Raw genomic sequence first — 15,000 nt, 5'->3', positions numbered from 1 at the left:
CTCGCGTGCACCTTCGCCGGGGTGGGCACCTTGGTGTGCAGACCTTGGCTGGGTTGCGCGCCCTGGTGGGCACCATGGTGCGCACCAAGGAGCGCTCCGAAGTGTGCTCCAAGGTGCGGCCTGCACGAAGTCGGAGCCCGGTTTGCCCCGGGTGTGCACCTCGGGTGGGCACCTTGGTGCGCATGCCTTGCCTGGGCTGCGCACCAGGGCGGGCTCAAGATGGCACCCGCGTTCCTTTTTTTTCACTATCTTTCAAAACGGAAATTTTAAAATCTCATTTTTGTTTGCCTTTTTCTGGAAATTAGTGAAGGCAGCGCATCAAAGGTGCGCACCTCGCTGCCCACCACGGTGCGCAACGCCGGTGGGCACCCGGGAGTGCTTCGAAGTGTGCTCCAAGGTGCTGCGTGCACGTTGTCGGAGCCCGGTTTGCCCCGGGTGCGCACCTCGCGTGCACCTTCGTCGGGGTGGGCACCTTGGCTGGGTTTGCCCCGGCTGCGCTCCGAAGCGGGGTTATTGGAGCGCCGCCTCTTTTTTTGTCGGAGCGTTTGGTGGGGTTTCTCGCATTGGCTCTTCCGAGGCCCGGTTGCCACCCTGGCGCGCACGAAGTCGGAAGTAGGGTTAATTGCCCGGGTGCGCACCTTTGCCAGGGTGGGCACCTTACCTGGGCTGCGCACCAGGGCGGGCTCAAGATGGCACGCGCGTTCCGTTTTTTTCACTATCTTTCAAAACGGAAATTTTAAAATCTCCTTTTTTTTTTGCCTTTTCTGGAAATTAGTGAAGGCAGCGCATCAAAGGTGCGCACCTCGCTGCCCACCTTGGTGTGCTCTGAGGTGCGCACCCGGGAGCGCTACGAAGTGTGCTCCAAGGTGCGGCGTGCACGTTGTCGGAGCCCGGTTTGCCCCGGGTGCGCACCTCGCCTGCACCTTGGCCGGGGTGGGCACCTTGGCTGGGTTTGCCCAGGGTGCGCTCCGAAGCGGGGTTACTGGAGCGCCCCCTCTTTTTTTGTCAGAGCGTTTGGTGGGGTTTCTCGCATTGGCTCTTCCCAGGCCCGGTTGTTGGGTGCGCTCCCACCCTGGCGCGCGCGAAGTTGGAAGTTGGGTTAATTGCCCGGGCGCGCACCTTCGCCAGGGTGGGCACCTTGGTGCGCACACCTTGGCTGGGCTGCGCACCAGGGCGGGCTCAAGATGGCACCAGCATTCCCTTTTTCTCACTATCTTTCAAAACGGAAATTTTAAAATCTCGTTTTTTTTTTGCCTTTTATGGAAATTAGTGAAGGCATCGCATCAAAGGTGCGCACCTCGCTGCCCACCTTGGTGTGCTCCGAGGTGCCCACCACGGTGCGCAACGCCGGTGCGAACCCGGGAGCGCCCCGATGTGTGCTCCAAGGTGCGGCGTGCACGAAGTCGGACCCCGGTTTGCCCCGGGTGCGCACCTCGCGTGCACCTTGGTGCGCACACCTTGGCTGGGTTGCGCGGCCTGGTGGGCACCATGGTGCGCACCAAGGAGCGCTCCGAAGTGTGCTCCAAGGTGCGGCGTGCACGAAGTCGGAGCCCGGTTTGCCCCGGGTACGCACCTCGCGTGCACCTTCGCCGGGGTGGGCACCTCGGCTGGGTTGCGCGCCCTGGTGCGCACCAAGGAGCGCTCCGAAGTGTGCTCCAAGGTGCGGCGTGCACGAAGTCGGAGCCCGGTTTGCCCCGGGTGCGCACCTTCGCCGCGGTGCGCACCATGGCGTGCACGAAGTCGGAGCCCGGTTTGCCCCGGGTGCGCACCTCGCGTGCACCTTCGGCGGGGTTGCGCGCCCTGGTGGGCACCATGGTGCGCACCAAGGAGCGCTCCGAAGTGTGCTCCAAGGTGCGGCGTGCACGAAGTCGGAGCCCGGTTTGCCCCGGGTGCGCACCTCGCGTGCACCTTCGGCGGGGTTGCGCGCCCTGGTGGGCACCATGGTGCGCACCAAGGAGCGCTCCGAAGTGTGCTCCAAGGTGCGGCGTGCACGAAGTCGGAGCCCGGTTTGCCCCGGGTGCGCACCTCGCGTGCACCTTCGCCGCGGTGGGCACCATGGCGTGCACGAAGTCGGAGCCCGGTTTGCCCCGGGTGCGCACCTCGCGTGCACCTTCGCCGGGGTGGGCACCTCGGCTGGGTTGCGCGCCCTGGTGCGCACCAAGGAGCGCTCCGAAGTGTGCTCCAAGGTGCGGCGTGCACGAAGTCGGAGCCCGGTTTGCCCCGGGTGCGCACCTCGCGTGCACCTTCGCCAGGGTGGGCACCTCGGTGCGCACACCTTCTCAATGTTTTCTTGCCTTTTCTGGAAATTGGTGAAGGCAGCGCATCAAAGGTGCGCACCTCGGTGTGCTCCGAGGTGCGAACCCGAGAGCGCTCCGAGGTGCCCACGAAGTCGAAAGTCGGGTTAATTGCATTGTTTTCCCCGGGTGCGCTCCGAGGTGCGCAACATCGGCGCGCACCAAGGAGGGCTCCGAAGTGTGCTCCAAGGTGCGCACGATGGCGTGCACCTCTGGTGCGCACGATTCGGAGCTCGGTTTGACCGGGGTGCGCACACCTTGGCTGGGTTGCGCACCTTTTGTGCGCTCCAAGGTGCGCACGAAGTCGGAGCTCGGTTTGCCCCGGGTGCGCACCTTCGCCAGGGTGCGCACCTTGATGCGCACGCCTTGGCTGGGCTGCGCACCTTGGTGGGCGCCATGGTGCGCACCTTTCGTGCGCTCCAAGGTGCGCACGAAGTCGGAGCTCGGTTTGCCCCGGGTGCGCACCTTGGTGGGCGCCATGGTGCACTCCGAGGTGCCCAAGATTGGTGCGCACCAAGGAGCGCTCCGAAGTGCGCTCCAAGGTGCGCGCGAAGTCGAAAGTTGGGTTAATTGTCCGGTTTGCCTCGGGTGCGCACCTTGCGTGCACCTTCGCCAGGGTGGGCGCCTTGGTGCGCACACCTTGGCTGGGCTGCGCACACCTTGGCACCCGCGTTTCCTTCATTTTAAATTTTTTTTTTTTACAATCTCTCAAGTGGGAAATTCTATAATCTCAACTTTTTTTGCCTTTTCAGGAAACTTTTGAATGGAGCGCATCATTGGTGCGCTCCGAAGTGTGCTCCAAAGCTCTCTCCAGCTGCGTGCACCTGCCCCGGCCGCGCACCCGGCCCCGCCCAGCTTCGCTCACCTGTCCCGGGCGTCTGGTGCGGAACCTTAGAGTAAGAAACATCACCGTGCACCTTGGCCAACGTGCGCGACTCGACCGAGCGCGCACTGGCCGAGGTGCACACCGATTTCACCTGGGTGCGCGCGCAGCACCTCGGGCGCACCGGGGTGCGCGCACAACGCCCGGGTTGCACCGTGGCCTGTGTGCTCGGGGTGCCTCGGGTGCGCGCTCGGTGTCGCCCCCCGCGCGCGCGGTAGTGCGGGCAGCGCACCCCGGCCCGGCCCGGCCCCGACGAGAACGCAAACGGGCAAAAGGTTTATTCAAATAGCATTGCGACGCCCGGCGAAAAACTAAAAAAGGGTGCAACACCGGGACTTCCCGGGAGGTCACCCATCCCAGTACTACTCCGGCCCAAGCGCGCTTAACTGCGGAGTTCTGATGGGATCCGGTGCACTAATGCTGGTATGATCGCACCCGTTATGAGCTTGTCGCAGTGTGTACTTAGCAAACCGCGACCCACGTGCGAATCCACCCCGGCCACCCACCCCCGTCGAGGTGCACACCCTCCCTCGCGAAGTGCGCCCCGTTCGCCAAGTGTGAGCCCTGCCCGGGTGCGCGCACCTTGCTAGGGCGTCGGGTGTGCACCCGGCCCGGCCTACGTGCGTGCACCTGGAGGGGGCGTCGTGTGCGTGCAGTGTCCCGTCTGCAACGCGGTGCCCACACACCACCTCGGGCGCAACGACCTGCGCTCACATGTGGGCCGAGTGCACCTTGGTGCATGTTCGGGGCGCCTCGGGTGCACGCTCGATCTTGCCCCGGTGCACCAAGGCGCTCGGTTTGCCCCGGGTGCGCACTTGGTGCAAGGTGGGCACCCAAAATAGGGATCAAGCACCAAAACACAAGTTTCGGGATGCAAAATGGGACCCAAGGACCACAAATGCGTTCCAAGACCCATGATGGGTCCACGAGAACAAAAATGTGTTCCGAGACTTAATAAACAAATATTGGGTTTTAGGAGAAGAAACATGCTCTGATGCCCAAAACGAGAATCGACCCCGAAAAGGCCACAGGCCAAAAGTGGGATGCGAGACAAAAAAAAATGGGACCCGAGGACCAAAATTGGGTTCCCAGGTCGAAGACAGGGCAACCGGACAAGAAACGACCTCTAAGGCTCGAAATGAGTCCCGACGACTAAAACTTGACAAGAAGCACCCATCAGGCACCCAACTCGACACCCATGGGATGCCGACCCACCCGGGCTTCCACCTAGCACACCTTGGCACCCACCCACCCTCGCACCCAACCTCGCACCCAACTTAGCACCTTTGAACCCACATTGGCACTCACCCTGACCCTGGCACCTTGGAACCCACATTGGCACTCACCTTGACCCTGGCACCCACCTTTGCACTCACCTTGGGACCCACCCTGGCTCCCACCTCGGCACCCACCCAGACACCCACCTTGGTTCCTTGGCACCCACCTTGGATCCTTGGCACCCACCCCGACACCCACCTTGGCACGCAACTTGGCTACTTGCCACCCACCTTGGCTCCTTGACGCCCACCCCGACAACCACCCCGTGACCTACCCTGGCTAGGGTTGGTGCACACCCACCCTGGTGCCCACCTTGGCACCCACCCTATGACCCACCTTGGCACGCACCTTAGTACCCACCCCGTTACCCACCCTAGGACCCACCCCGTGACCCACCTTGGCCAGGGTGGGTGCACCCACCCTGGTGCCCACCTTGGCACCCACCCATCCTAGCACCCAGCCTGTGACCGGGCTTGGAACCCAACCTTGCACCCGCACCCGTCTTGGCCAGTGTGGGTGCGCACCCATCCTGGCACCCACGTTGTGACACACCCTTTAACCCACGCACCCTAGCACCCACGTTGGCACCCACCTTGGAACCCAACCTAGCAACTTGGCACCCACCCCGTGACCCACCTTGGCATCCACCATAGCAGTCGCCGACTTGGCACCCACCTCGGCACCCACCTTGACACTTGTGGACCCACCTTGCCACTCACCCTAGCATCGACCCATCCTAGCACCCACCCTGGCACCTTTGCACCCTAGCACTCACCCATCCTAGCACCTAACCTGTGACCCACCTTGACACTCACCCTCGCACCCACCTTGGAACCCAACCTAGCACCCACCCACCCTGACACCAACCCTAGCACCTACCCACCCTTGCACCCACCCTGTGACCCATCTTGGCACCCACCCATCCTACCACTCAACCTATCACCCACCTTCTCACCCACCTTGGCATCCACCTTAGCACCCACCCACACTGGCACCTTGGCACCCACCTCGGGCAAGGTGGGTGCACACCCACCCTGGCACCCAATTTAGAACCCACCGAGCATGTTACCCACCTTGGCACCCACATTGCAGCCCACCCTAGTACCCACCCTATGACCCACATTGGCATCCACACCCTAGCACCCAGGCACCTCGACACCCGCCTTGACACCCACCCTAGCACTGAACCTGTGACCCACCTTGGAACTCACCCTAGAACCCACCCACCCTGTGAACCACCTTGGCATCCACCTTAGCACCCACCCACCTTGGCACCCACTCTAGCACTCACCCATCCTAACACCCAACTTGTTACCCACCTTGGCACCCGCCCTCGCGTCCACCTTGAAACCCACCCTAGCACCCACCCACGCAGGAGCCCACCTTGGCACCCAACCTAACACCCACGCATCCTGGCACCCAACTTGTGACCCACCTTGGAACCCACCCTAGTACCCACCTTTGAACCCACTATATCACCAACCCACCTTGGCACCCACCCTATGACCCTCTTTGGAATCCACCCTAGCACGCACCCACCCTGGCACCCACCATGGAGCGCACCCTAGCACCCACCCACCTCGGCACGCACCTCAACACCCACCTTGGTGTGCGCACTGCGCCAACCTCTCAAAGACCCTATGTGGTGCGCTCCAAAGTGTACACCTTTGGTGCGCTCCAAGGTGCGCACCTTTGGTGCACACCGAGGTGCACACCAAAGTGTGCACCGAGGTGAGCACCAAAGTGCACTCCAGGGTGCACACCAAGGCGTGCACCTTTGGTGCGGTCAATGCAAACGAATTCGGAAGTTGGGGTCGATGTCCTAATCGCTGCTGCAGACTACACGTATGAGAATCGGACAAATAGCTTTATATAGGGGAGGTGTTGCGTTTGATGGGTCGACTCCCCTGGTTGTGTGCACTGCACCAACTTCAAAGACCCTGTCTTGTTTAAGAAGTCAAAAGTTGGGGTGGATGTCCTAATCATTGCTGCAGTCTACGCATGTATGAGAATCAGACAAATAGCTTATATAGGGGAGGTGTTGCATTCGGTGGGTTGACTCCCCTGGTTGTGCGCACTGCGCCAACCTCAAAGACCCCGCATAGCAGAAGAAGTCGGAAGTCGGATTTTGGTGAGCACCAAGGCGTGCACCTTTGGTGCGGTCAACGCAGACGAATTCAGAAGTTGGGGTGGATGTCCTAATCGTTGTTGCAGGCTACACATGTATGAGAATCAGACAAATAGCTTATATAGGGGAGGTGTTGGGTTTGATGGGTCAACTCCCTTGGTTGTGCGCATTACGCCAACCTCAAAGACCTTGTTTTCGTTAAGAAGTCAAAAGTTGGGGTCAATGTCCTAATGGCTCCTGCAGGCTACACATGTATGAGAATCGGACAAATAGCTTATATAGGGGAGGTGTTGGGTTTGATGGGTCGACTCCCCTGGTTGTGCGCATTACGTCAACCTCAAAGACCTTGTTTTCGTTAAGAAGTCAAAAGTTGGGGTCGATGTCCTAATTGCTCCTGTAGACTACACATGTATGAGAATCAGACAAATAGCTTATATAGGGGAGGTGTTGGGTTTGATGGGTTGACTCCCCTAGTTGTTCGCATTACACCAACCTCAAAGACCTTGTTTTCGTTTAGAAGCCGAAAGTTGGGGTCGATGTCCTAATTGCTCCTGCAGGCTACGCATGTATGAGAATCAGACAAATAGCTTATATAGGGGAGGTGTTGGGTTTGATGGGTCGACTCCCCTGGTTGTGCGCATTGCGCCAACCTCAAAGACCCTGCATTGCGGATGAAGTCGAAAGTCAGAGTTTGGTGTGCTACAAGGTGTGGTCGAAGGTGCTCACCTAGGTGTGCACCTTTGGAGCACAGGAAAAGTGCCCTCCAAAAGTGCGCACCTTTGGAGTGCACAAAAGTGCCCTCCAAAAGTGCGCACCTTTGGAGCGCAGAAAAGTGCCCTCCAAAAAGTGCCCTCCAAAAGTGCGCACCTTTGGAGCGCAGAAAAGTGCCCTCCAAAAAGTGCCCTCCAAAAGTGCGCACCTTTGGAGCGCAGAAAAGTGCCCTCCAAAAAGTGCCCTCCAAAAGTGCGCACCTTTGGAGCGCAGAAAAGTGCCCTCCAAAAAGTGCCCTCCAAAAGTGCGCACCTTTGGAGCGCAGAAAAGTGCCCTCCAAAAAGTGCCCTCCAAAAGTGCGCACCTTTGGAGCGCAGAAAAGTGCCCTCCAAAAAGTGCCCTCCAAAAGTGCGCACCTTTGGAGCGCAGAAAAGTGCCCTCCAAAAAGTGCCCTCCAAAAGTGCGCACCTTTGGAGCGCAGAAAAGTGCCCTCCAAAAAGTGCCCTCCAAAAGTGCGCACCTTTGGAGCGCAGAAAAGTGCCCTCCAAAAGTGCGCACCTTTGGAGCGCAGAAAAGTGCCCTCCAAAAGTGCGCACCTTTGGAGCGCACAAAAGTGCCCTCCAAAAGTGCGCACTTTTGGTGCGCACCAAGGCGCTGGTTCGGTCGTTGCAGGCGAGTTCGGAAGTTGGGGTCGATGTCCTGAGCGGAGGTGCAAACTACACAGGTGTCGGAATCGGACAAATAGCTTATATAGGGGAGGTGTATGCTTCGATGGGTCGACTCCCCAGGTTGAGCGCACCGCGCCAACCTCAAAGACCCTACGGTATGGATGAAGTCGGAAGTTGGGTCCGATGACCGATTCGATTAGTAGGTATGCTCATGAGGTCGGAATTTGGGTCCGATGACCTGCCATGTGCAGGAAGGCGAATGTTGACACTGTGCGTTGCAAGGTGCACACCAAGGCGCTGGTGCGGTCTTTTTAGTCGAGTTCGGAAGTTGGGGTCGATGTCCTGATCGGAGGTGCAAGCTACACAGGTGTGGGAATCGGACAAATAGCTTATATAGGGGAGGTGTATGCTTCGTTGGGTCGACTCCCCGGGTTGAGCGCACCGCGCCAACCTCAAAGACCCTACGGTATGGATGAAGTCGGAAGTTGGGTCCGATGACCGATTCGATATGTAGGCATACTCGCGAGGTCGGAATTTGGGTCCGATGACCTGCCACGTGCAGGAAGGCGAATGTTGGCACTGTGCGTTGCAAGGTGCGCACCAAGGCGCTGGTTCGGTCGTTGGAGGCGAGTTCGGAAGTTGGGGTCGATGTCTTGATCGGAGGTGCAAACTACACAGGTGTGGGAATCGGACAAATAGCTTATATAGGGGAGGTGTATGCTTCGTTGGGTCGACTCCCCGGGTTGAGCGCACCGCGCCAACCTCAAAGACCCTACGGTATGGATGAAGTCGGAAGTTGGGTCCGATGACCGATTCGATATGTAGGCATACTCGCGAGGTCGGAATTTGGGTCCGATGACCTGCCATGTGCAGGAAGGCGAATGTTGGGACTGTGCGTCGCAAGGTGCGCACCAAGGCGCTGGTGCCGTCGTTGCAGTCGAGTTCGGAAGTTGGGGTCGATGTCCTGGTCAGAGGTGCAAACTACACAGGTGTGGGAATCGGACAAATAGCTTATATAGGGGAGGTGTATGCTTCGATGGGTCGACTCCCTGGGTTGAGCGCACCGCGCCAACCTCAAAGACCCTACAGTATGGATGAAGTCGGAAGTTGGGTCCGATGACCGATTCGATACGTAGGCATATTGGCGAGGTCTGAATTTGTGTCCGATGACCTGCCATGCGCAGGAAGGCGGAATTTGGGTCCGATGACCGAGTTGATGGCGTGCCATGCGCAGAAAGGCGGAATTTGGGTCCGATGACCGAGTTGATGTTGATGGCCCGCCATGCACAGGAAGGCGGAATTTGGGTCCGATGACCGATTTGAAGGCGTGCCATACGCAAAAAGGCGGAGTTTGGGTCCGATGACCGAGTTGATATTGATGGCCCGCCATGCGCAGGAAGGCGGAATTTGGGTCCGATGACCTGACATACGCATGGAGTCCGACTCGGGGGCCGATGTTCGATTCGATGACTTGCATTGTGGGTAAAGTCGGAAGTTGTGGTCTTTGACCCGATTCGATGACCAGACTTCGGCTGCTTGAGAATCGGACAAATAACTTATATAGGGGAGGTAGTGTTCTCGAGCATCCTCCCCCCGTGCCCGTTTATGTCGATTGATGCTGGTGCTCGACTGGTTGGAGCGCTCGGATGCAAAAATCTTGCACCAGGATTTATCGATTGTGATGGACACGGCAAGTCTCCTGATTGCTATGCAGGAGCTCATCGTGAATCTCTATGCGGCCTTGGTATGGACTCGACCTGCGGAATGGTTCGGCAATGGTAGTCGCTCCAACACGTCCTTGCAATGGCCACAGAGGTGATTCGACTAGAGCTCCAGTCTAGCTTTTGGGTTGCTTGGCGGACTGGTATAGCCGCGATCGAGTTCCGGCCATGAACGTTTTAGATAGCTCTTGGGCTTTCTGGGACGGAAGTCGGAAGTTTGGGCTGTTGTCCGATTTGATGACCATTCTTCGGATGTGTGAGAATCGGACAAATAACTTATATAGGGGACTGTGTTGTCTCACGCAGCCCCCTCCGTGCCCCTCTATCTCGACCGATGTTGGTGCTTGAAAGGGTTGGGATCGCTCGGATTTATAAACGTGCACCACCATTTGTCGAGTGTGAGGGACGCGGCAGGTCTCCTAAATGCTATGCGGGCGCTCTCTGAGAATCTCTATCCGGCCTCGACACAGACTAGTCTTGCTGAATGGTTTGGCACTGGTAGTCGATCCAACACGTCGTTGTTGTGGCCGCCTAGGCGATTCGATTCGAGCCCCCGTCTAGCTTTTGGGTTGCTTGGCGGATTTTGCCCTATCCGCAAGTGAGCTCGGTCCCTAAACGTTCGAGAAACCCGATTGCTATGCGCCGACTCTCTTTCTTGCGAGCCTCCATCTAGCTTTTGGGTCTCTACGGAACGGAAGTCGGAATCTGGGACCGTTGTTTGATTCGACGAGGCAGACTACGGTTGTGCGAGAATCGGACAAATAACTTATATAGGGGAGGTGTTGACTGGAGCATTCTCCCCCGTGCCCCTCTAACTCGACCAATGCTGGCGCTCGAACGGTGGTAGCGCTCGGATTTTCATTGAGCGCCAGCATTGGTCGATTTAGAGGGGCATGCGAGATTCCCGAATGCTATGCGAGGGCTCTAACGGAAATGTCTATTGGTTTCGGTATGGATGCAATTGCGAGTGGTTCGGCAAAGGTAGTCGTTCCGATGCGTCCATGTCGTGGCCAAATCGATAATTCGATTTGAGCCCTCGTATAGCATTTGGGTCTCTCGATGTGATTCCGCATTCCAGTCCCTTTGGGCACTGCTTGAGCCGCATCCCAGGGGGTTCCCTTCCCAATAATCTGCCTCGCAACCCGATTGCTATGCGGTGAGGCTCCTCGGCCGCCTCGGAACTATCTGTGTATCAGACGCATCGCGGGATAAGGGGTTGGCAACGGTAGTCGCCCCAAGCGCGTCCGATGCTTGGACCATTCCGAGGCGGCCCTGAAGCCTCTTCCGTCTAGCCGTTGGGTCCTTCTCGCCGCATCCCTCGCCTCGCACCCCGATTGCTATGCGGTGAGGCTCCTCGGCCGCCTCGGAACTATCTGTGTATCGGACGCGTCGCGGGATAAGGGGTTGTCACTGGTAGTCGCCCCAAGCGCGTCCGATGCTTGGACCATTCCGAGGCGGCCCTGAAGCCTCTTCCGTCTAGCCGTTGGGTCCTTCTCGCCGCATCCCTCGCCTCGCACCCCGATTGCTATGCGGTGAGGCTCCTCGGCCGCCTCGGAACTATCTGTGTATCGGACGCGTCGCGGGATAAGGGGTTGTCATTGGTAGTCGCCCCAAGCGCGTCCGATGCTTGGACCATTCCGAGGCGGCCCTGAAGCCTCTTCCGTCTAGCCGTTGGGTCCTTCTCGCCGCATCCCTCGCCTCGCACCCCGATTGCTATGCGGTGAGGCTCCTCGGCCGCCTCGGAACTATCTGTGTATCGGACGCGTCGCGGGATAAGGGGTTGTCACTGGTAGTCGCCCCAAGCGCGTCCGATGCTTGGACCATTCCGAGGCGGCCCTGAAGCCTCTTCCGTCTAGCCGTTGGGTCCTTCTCGCCGCATCCCTCGCCTCGCACCCCGATTGCTATGCGGTGAGGCTCCTCGGCCGCCTCGGAACTATCTGTGTATCGGACGCGTCGCGGGATAAGGGGTTGTCACTGGTAGTCGCCCCAAGCGCGTTCGATGCTTGGACCATTCCGAGGCGGCCCTGAAGCCTCTTCCGTCTAGCCGTTGGGTCCTTCTCGCCGCATCCCTCGCCTCGCACCCCGATTGCTATGCGGTGAGGCTCCTCGGCCGCCTTGGAACTATCTGTGTATCGGACGCGTCGCGGGATAAGGGGTTGTCACTGGTAGTCGCCCCAAGCGCGTCCGATGCTTGGACCATTCCGAGGCGGACCCGAAGCCTCTTCCGTCTAGCCGTTGGGTCCTTCTCGCCGCATCCCTCGCCTCGCACCCCGATTGCTATGCGGTGAGGCTCCTCGGCCGCCTCGGAACTATCTGTGTATCGGACGCGTCGCGGGATAAGGGGTTGTCACTGGTAGTCGCCCCAAGCGCGTCCGATGCTTGGACCATTCCGAGGCGGACCCGAAGCCTCTTCCGTCTAGCCGTTGGGTCCTTCTCGCCGCATCCCTCGCCTCGCACCCCGATTGCTATGCGGTGAGGCTCCTCGGCCGCCTTGGAACTATCTGTGTATCGGACGCGTCGCGGGATAAGGGGTTGTCACTGGTAGTCGCCCCAAGCGCGTCCGATGCTTGGACCATTCCGAGGCGGACCCGAAGCCTCTTCCGTCTAGCCGTTGGGTCCTTCTCGCCGCATCCCTCGCCTCGCACCCCGATTGCTATGCGGTGAGGCTCCTCGGCCGCCTTGGAACTATCTGTGTATCGGACGCGTCGCGGGATAAGGGGTTGTCACTGGTAGTCGCCCCAAGCGCGTCCGATGCTTGGACCATTCCGAGGCGGACCCGAAGCCTCTTCCGTCTAGCCGTTGGGTCCTTCTCGCCGCATCCCTCGCCTCGCACCCCGATTGCTATGCGGTGAGGCTCCTCGGCCGCCTTGGAACTATCTGTGTATCGGACGCGTCGCGGGATAAGGGGTTGTCACTGGTAGTCGCCCCAAGCGCGTCCGATGCTTGGACCATTCCGAGGCGGCCCCGAAGCCTCTTCCGTGTAGCCGTTGGGTCCTTCTCGCCGCATCCCTCGCCTCGCACCCCGATTGCTATGCGGTGAGGCTCCTCGGCCGCCTTGGAACTATCTGTGTATCGGACGCGTCGCGGGATAAGGGGTTGTCACTGGTAGTCGCCCCAAGCGCGTCCGATGCTTGGACCATTCCGAGGCGGCCCCGAAGCCTCTTCCGTGTAGCCGTTGGGTCCTTCTCGCCGCATCCCTCGCCTCGCACCCCGATTGCTATGCGGTGAGGCTCCTCGGCCGCCTTGGAACTATCTGTGTATCGGACGCGTCGCGGGATAAGGGGTTGTCACTGGTAGTCGCCCCAAGCGCGTCCGATGCTTGGACCATTCCGAGGCGGACCTGAAGCCTCTTCCCTCTAGCCGTTGGGGCTTTCTCGCCGCATCCCTCGCCTCGCACCCTGATTGCTATGCTGTGAGGCTCCTCGGCCGCCTTGGAACTATCTGTGTATCGGACGCATCGCGGGATAAGGGGTTGGCAGTGGTAGTCGCCCCAAGCGCATCCGATGCTTGGACCATTCCGAGGCGGCCCTGCAGCCTCTTCCGTCTAGCCGTTGGGGCCATCTCGCCGCATCCCCCACCTCGCACCACGATTGCTATGCGGTGAGGCTCCTTGGCCGCCTCGGAACTATCTGTGTATCGGACGCATCGCGGGATAAGGGGTTGTCACTGGTAGTCGCCCCAAGCGCGTCCGATGCTTGGACTATTCCGAGGCGGCCCTGCAGCCTCTTCCGTCTAGCCGTTGGGGCCATCTCGCTGCATCCCCCACCTCCTCGGCCGCCTCGGAACTATCTGTGTATCGGACGCATCGCGGGATAAGGGGTTGGCAGTGGTAGTCGCCCCAAGCGCGTCCGATGCTTGGACTATTCCGAGGCAGCCCTGCAGCCTCTTCCGTCTAGCCTTTGGGGCCATCTCGCCGCATCCCTCGCCTCGCACCCCGATTGCTATGCGGTGAGGCTCCTCGGCCGCTTGGGAACTATCTTCGTATCGGACGCATCGCGGGATAAGGGGTTGTCACTGGTAGTCGCCCCAAGCGCGTCCGATGCTTGGACTATTCCGAGGCGGCCCTGTGGCCTCTTCCGTCTAGCCATTGGGGCCATCTCGCCGCATCCCCCACCTCGCACCCCGATTGCTATGCGGTGAGGCTCTTCGGCCGCCTTGGAACTATCTTCGTATCGGACGCATCGCGGGATAAGGGGTTGTCACTGGTAGTGGCCCCAAGCGCGTCCGATGCTTGGACTATTCCGAGGCGGCCCTGCAGCCTCTTCCGTCTAGCCGTTGGGGCCATCTCGCCGCATCCCCCACCTCGCACCCCGATTGCTATGCGGTGAGGCTCCTCGGCCGCCTTGGAACTATCTTCGTATCGGACGCATCGCGGGATAAGGGGTTGTCACTGGTAGTCGCCCCAAGCGCGTCCGATGCTTGGACTATTCCGACGCGGCCCTGTGGCCTCTTCCGTCTAGCCGTTGGGGCCATCTCGCCGCATCCCCCACCTCGCACCCCGATTGCTATGCGGTGAGGCTCCTCGGCCGCCTTGGAACCATCTTCGTATCGGACGCATCGCGGGATAGGGGGCTGTCACTGGTAGTCGCCCCAAGCGTGTCCGATGCTTGGACCATTCCTAGGCGGCCCTGAAGCCTCTTCCGTCTAGCCGTTGGGGCCTTCCCGCCCCATCCCTCGCCTCGCACCCCCGATTGCTATGCGGTGAGGCTCCTCGGCCGCCTTGGAACCATCTGTGTATCGGACGCATCGCGGGATAAGGGGTTGGCACTGGCAGTCGCCCCAAGCGCGTCCGATGCTTGGACCATTCCGAGGTGGCCCTGAAGCCTCTTCCGTCTAGCCGTTGGGGCCTTCCCGCCCCATCCCTCGCCTCGCACCCCGATTGATATGCGGTGAGGCTCCTCGGCTGCCTTGGAACTATCTGTGTATCGGACGCATCGCGGGATAAGGGGTTGGCACTGGTAGTCGTCCCAATCGCATCCGATGCTTGGACCATTCCGAGGCGGCCCTGCAGCCTCTTCCGTTTAGCCGTCGGGGCCTTCCCGCCGCATCCCTCGCCTCGCATCCCGATTCCTATGCGGTGAGTCTTCTCGGCCGCCGCGGAACTATACCTGTTATTGCTACTGCATCCTTCGGCTGGTAACCTCCTCTGCCGCCTTGGAACGTTCTCTTTGTCGGACGCGTCGCGGGATAAGGGGTTGGCACTGGTAGTCGCCCCAAGCGCGCCCGATGCATAGACCGCTCCGAGTCGACCTTGCTTTCAGCCTCTCACATGCATAGACCTCTCTGAGTCGACCCTGCAGCCTCTCACGTTTAGCCT

General features: G+C 59.9%; 1 non-coding gene across 1 annotated transcript; it reads right to left on the bottom strand.

Moving 5' to 3' along the window:
* Positions 1-3,495: 3,495 nt before the first annotated feature.
* LOC131861355 (5S ribosomal RNA) lies at positions 3,496-3,614 on the bottom strand. Its single transcript, XR_009360430.1, has one exon. It is a non-coding gene; the product is annotated as a 5S ribosomal RNA (ribosomal RNA).
* Positions 3,615-15,000: the final 11,386 nt, after the last annotated feature.

The sequence above is a fragment of the Cryptomeria japonica genome, unplaced genomic scaffold (genome assembly GCF_030272615.1).
Source record: "Cryptomeria japonica unplaced genomic scaffold, Sugi_1.0 HiC_scaffold_24, whole genome shotgun sequence".
NCBI lineage: Eukaryota > Viridiplantae > Streptophyta > Pinopsida > Cupressales > Cupressaceae > Cryptomeria > Cryptomeria japonica.
Note: the sequence above shows the minus strand (reverse complement) of the source record. Positions and strands in the feature narration are given on the sequence as shown.